Source organism: Suncus etruscus, chromosome 5, assembly GCF_024139225.1.
Source record: "Suncus etruscus isolate mSunEtr1 chromosome 5, mSunEtr1.pri.cur, whole genome shotgun sequence".
Lineage (NCBI taxonomy): Eukaryota > Metazoa > Chordata > Mammalia > Eulipotyphla > Soricidae > Suncus > Suncus etruscus.
This window is the reverse complement of record NC_064852.1, coordinates 129,475,007-129,482,232: the sequence shown is the minus strand read 5'-3', so window position 1 is coordinate 129,482,232 and position 7,226 is coordinate 129,475,007. Positions and strand designations below refer to the sequence as shown.

Sequence of the window (7,226 nt, the reverse complement as noted above, 5' to 3'; positions counted from 1 at the left end):
AAGTAATATTAGGGACTGAGGAGATAGCAGAAAGGCTTGAGCACATGCTTTGCATATGCCAGCCCTAAACTACAGCCCCAGCCTTGCCTACAGTATCCTAAGACTATGGGGTGTAAACCTGCAAGCCCCCAGTATGGCCAGACCTGAGCAGCCTCCCTTACCAGGTCCAAACCCTGAACTATGAGGTATACAGGGCCAGCAAAAATCTTGGAGCATGGCCTTAGGCACCCAGAATACTGTTTGTTACAGCTCCCTGTTCTACCCTCCCCCCCCCACCACACATACACATTCCAAAAAAGAGAAAGATGTCATATTTTCTGACATTGTAATTGATCAATGCAGGTCATAGGGTATTTAGACACTGGTTTGCAGTAATGTTTCTGAAGGGGTATCATGCATATTACTTTATCTCCTTTCAGCACCCAATTCTTATCAGAGAAATCATTTCCAACTATCCTCTGGCGTCCCATATGGTCCCCCAAGCCAGGAGCGATTTCTGAGCTCAGGACGAGGAGTAACCTCTGAGTGTCACTGGGTGTGCCCCCCCAAAACCAAAAACAAAAAAAAAATCCCAAATTTATCTAGTTCTACTACTTCTTGCTAGGTGATTATGGGCAAGTTTGTTAAACCACTCAGATTTGTGCATAGGATAGGTAGTATTTTTACAGGATTTTTTTTATTAATTAAAATTTATATGGAAAATAAGTAAATAATATAAAATAGCCTCTATAGTTATTATTTTGTTACAAATGAAGTTTCTATAGATCACACAGTGATATAACAACTTGTATACTTGTTCTCTTGGTCCTCATATGGAACTTGTTTCAATATTTATATTTGCATCCTAGTGTATGTCTTAAAGTAAATTTGAAAGGATAAATGAGGTTATACTGTTTGCCTATAAGAAATAGCTGCTATCTTAACTGAGAATGTTAGGCCAGTACCTGTGGTTCTCCTTTGTTAAAGAGGAGAAATGTTTCTAAATTGGTGTTTTCATTTTTATTTATATGTAGCATTTTTAATTACTTAATCATAGATTTTCCAGATGTAATAGTATAACTTATACTATTTAAAGTTAATTAAATTTTAAGAGCAGACATTTATTCTATGTTATAAACTGTAAAATAAACATGTATTTTCGAATTGATTCCAATTTTTGCTCATTTTATCTCAAATTCAATAGTTCTAAAGTTGCAGAGAGCAATGGATCTATAGGTAAGTATAGAAGTAAATCTTTCTGTCATGCAGTTTTACACTAAAATATTGTAGTGAAGTAGAATTACTTTTAGACTAAAACAACTAAGAACATGTTATAAAGTAAAACAAAATTTGAACCAAAATGTGAGGTTTTTCACAGATTATTTACATACATGATAATGCTCTTTCTCAGAGAGTTTTTGGATTGCTTTAGGACCACATCCAGTGATGCTTGCACCTGTTCCTGATCTCTGATCAGGAGCACCACACTGGGAGCTCTAATGTGATGCGATGAAAAACAAGGGCCTTAACTCTGTCCTCTCTCTGCTCCACTTCTCTCTGTTTTGATGGGAAAAAATGGAGAAGCACTGTAGGAATTAATTATTGAAAGAAATAAGAATTATAATTTTTAAGTATTTAAAATAATTAAAAATATTTTTTTCTAATTTCTTAAAATTATAATGTCTCTTGTTTTACAACACAAAATTTTGCATTTCACTTCTTGTAACAAAACATTATTTGTTTACTTTCTTGTATCTGCCTGTCTCCTGATCTCTATTTTGTTTGAAATAAATAGGTTATATATTAGGTCATAACATTTCTAATTTAATTACAATTAGAACTTTCAAGTTTTTTTCAGTCAAAACTCCATTAAATTAAGAGGAAAAATGCTGATTAAAAATTAGTTTAAGGGCCTGGAGAGAGAGCACAGTGGCGTTTGCCTTGCAAGTAGCCAATCCAGGATCAAAGGTGGTTGGTTCGAATCCTGGTGTCCCATATGGTCCCCCGTGCCTGCCAGGAGCTATTTCTGAGCAGACAGCCAGGAGTAACCCCTGAGCATCGCCGGGTGTGGCCCAAAAACCAAAAAAAAAAATTAGTTTATGAGATGGAGAGATATATCAAACTGTATACAAGGAGTTTGTCTTGCACGCACCCTACCTATCTTATTCCTATCTTATCTGATGTGATGGAAGAATCTAGCCAGAACCCCAATGGTACTAGCCTTCAAAAAGTATTCTTTTTCATTAGTATTCCCAAAGGAGAACACAGATCTGTGAATATGTAGGAGTTGAGTTTCAATAATAATTTTATAAAAAAAAAAAAGGAATCTGGCATGTTAGTGTGTTGTCTGGTCCACAGTAGGTTCTTAGTCAAGATTTATTGGATTAAACTGGAACTTTAAACATTTAGTATTTTAGATACTTTACAGAATAACTAGGATAATAAAATCATTTCTTGCCTGTAAGTAATGGACACCTAAGTAAAATTTAGGATTAGGAAAACTATGCCTTGAAACATAATGTGATAGCTAGTGAGAAGAGATTATAGAAAAGTGCTGGGAAAAAATGTGAGGACAAAGATTAAATTCAACTTGGAAGGTATAAAGGGGATGGATAGTCCTTTAAAATGAGTGGTGTGTGTGCCTTAGACTTTGGGAGGGCTTCTGAAAACTGAGATCAGAGGAAAATCACCTGAAAGGAAAAGAAAAGAGGGCACCAAGCAATAGGCATTTTGGGGAAAAATGAATACAGTGTAGCAATCACTAATAAATTTTATGTTAAAATTGTTACATTATAAACAGAAATAATTTTAATTTTTCCAAAAATAACTTATTTCAACCTATTTTTAAGCTTCAGTTGGAAACTTAATTGCTCCCTGGGTTCAAGATTTCATGACTAGAATGTGTGCACAGCTTTATTGCATGTGCTAAAATACAAATGTTTAAAGTGGCCCTTGGAAAGATTTCTCCCCATAGCATTAACCTTATAAAGATTTCCATTTGTTAACAGAGTAATATTTCTTGCCCCCTCACCCTTGGCCTATCCCACATGCCACATTCTGTTCTAAATCTAAGCCTGGGACATGGATGCATGTCCATTAGAGTCTACGGGGGTCCTGCTGACTGCGGTGAGAGAAGAGAGGACACGAAGGTTCAGTTCATGTTTCACAAGCTGTTTATACCAATCGTATTGCATGGCGGGAGGAAGATTTATTAAACATATACTTTTTCTAAACCTTAATTTGGGAATTTGTTAAGAGGAGGAATTTAATTTAAATGAAAATTTTTAAATGACGTTTCTCAAACAACAAAATCACACATACACACACACATATATATATATATGCCACAATTAACACCCAAAATTCAGTGTGACCTTTATGGCAGCTGGTGACACTCTAATATTTCTGTGTGCAATGTGAAAGGTGAAAGGGCGTATCTCCTTTCAAATGTGCATATAGAACTGCAATAAATATTAATAGGGGTACATACTTTGGATAATCCTGGGGTATATATCTACATTTTAAAATAGTTATGTAAATTTGATATATCTGACACGAGTGGCATCTGATTATAAATGTTTCTTGTACATTTTGTATGAACCAAGAAGCAGATAGCTCATGGTAGTCTGCTGTTTGGTGTTATAACAGGAAATAAAACTTTAGAATTTGTTTAATTTCTTTATGTATAATAATACTTGAGCAGAATTCATAGTTAAAACATGAAGGTAATTTTTATTTGTTTTATTTTGAATGGTTTTTTTGTTTTGTTTTGTTTTTAGGCCACACTCGGCGGTGCTCAGGGGTTACTCCTGGCTATCTGCTCAGAAATAGCTCCTGGCAGGCACGGGGGGACCATATGGAATGCCGGGATTCGAACCAACCACTTTAGGTCCTGGATAGGCTGCTTGCAAGGCAAACACCACTGTGCTATCTCTCCGGCCCCATATTTTGAATGGTTATATCAGAACAAAAGACCAGTTACTGTAAAATCTCAAAATGTAACCCATGTATAAAATTCAGTTCTTCACCTTCTGATTTTTTTATAACCCAAGAAGAAACTCCAAAATCAGAGGATGGTGGTTGCATTTTGTTGTTGGACACCACCAATTTTTCTCTTTTGGTTTCCCTTAACTTTTCTTATCTTTGGTTGACTTCTTCATTATCCTCATTTCCTAATGTATGTTTCATACATGTTAATAACTAGTGAAGAGAAATGAATGAATAGAGTGAAAATAGCCATCAAAGCAGACATCATTAAGAGCCTGAAAGGTAATTCACTGTAGACACATGCCTTGTAATAATGAGTGTCCTTGCCCCCTGAACAAGCTACCTGGTGAGCCCCAATACCATGGGCCAAATGCACTACATCACTGGCCTGGACAATAAGTTCCCATCACAAACTGCAAGCCTATATATTGCATTGCCACCAGCCTTCCAAGAACCCTATGTATAGGCCCTGTTAAAATACAAACCCAAAGCAGCATATTTCTATGGAGAATTTCAGGTTTTTTTTTACTTCTTCTTTTATGTTTTTCTACATTTGTTGGTGAACTGAAATGATTAACTAACCACAAAAATTCTATCTTCAAAATTTTTTAAGGAGATGACCAAAATGTGTGACAGAATTCTTCATAACGCAGAAGAATTAGAAATCTAAATATCTATCAATAGAGATTTATTAATGATAAAATACCTCTAAAAGCCAATACTTTTGAGAGCAGATACAAGTGTGTGTGTGTGTGTGTGCGTGTGTGTGTGTGTGTGTGTGTGTGTCTGTAGCTTTCCATCTCTCTTACTCATAGCTGGTAATAATAATGCAACATCTTTTATTTTTTTTTTTTTTTAGTTTTTGGGTCACACTCAGTGGTGATCAGGGATACTGCTGGCTCTGTGCTCAGAAATTACTTCTGGCAGGCTTAGGGGACCATATGAGATGTCAGGGATCAAACCTAGGTTGACCTTGTACAAGGCAAATGCCCTACACACTATGCTATCACTCAAATCCCCAAATGTACCATTTTTAGTGAATATTTGTAGATATTAAAAGTCTAAATTAAAAAATATTTCAATAAAAGAAACCATACCTTTATCTAATTAAACCACATGCAGCCATTAAATTATTCTTTATATTTGCTGATAAAATATTAACAATAATTTGTTATTTTGAGTGAAAAGGGGGCTACATCTTCAACAAGTAGTGTTGGAATAACTGGTCAGCCACTTGCAAAATAACAAACTCAGATCTCCATCTAACACTCTGCACAAAGGTAAAATACAAATGGATTAAAAACCTTGATATCAGATCCGAAACCATAAGGTATATAGAACAACACATAAGTAAAACACTTCAAGACATTGAGACTAAAGGCATCTTCAAGAAGAAAACAGCACTCTCCAAATAAGTGGAAGCAGAAATAAACCAATGGGACAATATTAAGCTGAGAAGCTTCTGAACATCAAAGGAAAAAATGCCTAGAATATAAAAGCCACTACAGAAAGGGAGAAGCTATTCACACAATACCCACAAGATAAGGGGCTAATATTTAAGATAAACAATATCCTAACAGAACTTTACAAGAAAAAAATCTAACCCCATCAAAAAATGGGGAGAAGAAATGAACAGTTTCTCAAGAAATACAAATGACCAAAAGACACATGAAAAAATGCTCACCTCACTAATCATCAGGGAGATGCAAATCAAAACAACAATGAGATATCATCTCACACCACAGAGACTGGCACACATCACAAAGAACAAGAACTATCAGTGCTGGTGGGGATGTGGGGAGAAAGGGACTCTTATTCACTGCTGGTGAGAATGCCGTCTAGTTTCAGCTCTTATGGAAAACAACATGGAGATTCCTCAAAAAACTGGAAATTGAGCTCCCATATGATTCAGCTATACCTCTCTTAGGCATATACCCACAGGAACAAAAAAAATGCAATACAAAAATGCCTTCCTCACACCTATATTCATTGCAGCACTATTTACAATAGCTAGTCTCTATAAACAACCAAAATGCTCTTCAACAGATGATTGGTTGAGAAACTGTGGTACCAAACAGGGATGAGCTTAGTTAGAGAAATAACTACGTTTTGAACTATCCTAATAATGAGAATGTACGAGGAAAATAGAAAGCCTGTCTAGAGTACAGGTGGGGGCTGGGTGGGGAGGAGGGAGATTTGGGACATTGGTGATGGGAATGTTGCACTGGTGATGGGTGGTGTTCTTTACATGACTGAAACCGAAACACAATCATGTATGTAATAAAGTTATTTAAATAAAATAAAAGAAAATAAAAGAAACTCTGGTACATAATGGTAATATACACAATGGAATATTATGCAGCCATCAAGAGAGATGGAGTCATGGAATCTATTATGCTGAATGAAATAAGTCAGAGGGAGAGAGAGACACACACAAAATAGTCTCATCTATGGGTTTTAAGAAAAATAAAAGACATAATAAATAAATAATAAAATAAATAATTATTGAAATTATTCCCAGAGATGAGGGCCGAAAGGATTTGCTCATGATATGAAGCTCACCACAGTAGTGAGTTCAGTTAGAGAAATAACTACACTGAGAGCTATCATAATAATATCATATATACTTAGCTGGCAGGGGCGACTCCATGATCAGGAAGATGGTTTCCCCAGGGTGAGGCTCGCCCATTGCAATCCAGGCGTGCTGACCCCTGTGATTTCCCCAAATGTGGGCAACTGCACAATTTGTGATAGTGGGGTATTGTGTGCGTGCTTTCCCTGAAAAACAAAACAAAACAATGTCAATGAGTGAAGGAAGTTGAAAGCTGGTCTCGAATACAGGCAGGGAGGCAAGGGAGATGGGGAGCATTGGTGATGAGAATGTGATACTGGGGAAGGGGGGTGTTCTATTTATGACTGAAACCCAACTACAATCACGTTTGTAATCATGGTGTTTAAATTAAGATATTTAAAAATTAAATAAATTGTGTTCTTACTAAAAAAAAAAAGAAAGAAAAGAAAAGGGGCTATAACACAGAATGTTCAGTATTTTATTCTGCATGTTTAGACCTGAGTTCAATCCCCCAAAACACACACACACACACACACACACACACACTCACACACACACAGAGTTATACAGAAAAGGAGTAAATATTTGATGATTTGCATGTCATATACTCCCTGTCATATTTCTCAGCTTTCCTGTTACAGTGAAAAAGCAGCCATGGACTGTGTAAATAAGGAAACATAGTCCAGTA

General features: G+C 36.0%; 1 non-coding gene across 1 annotated transcript; it reads left to right on the top strand.

Moving 5' to 3' along the window:
- Positions 1 to 6,589: 6,589 nt before the first annotated feature.
- Positions 6,590 to 6,748, top strand: LOC126010291 (U1 spliceosomal RNA). Its single transcript, XR_007496382.1, has one exon. It is a non-coding gene; the product is annotated as a U1 spliceosomal RNA (small nuclear RNA).
- Positions 6,749 to 7,226: the final 478 nt, after the last annotated feature.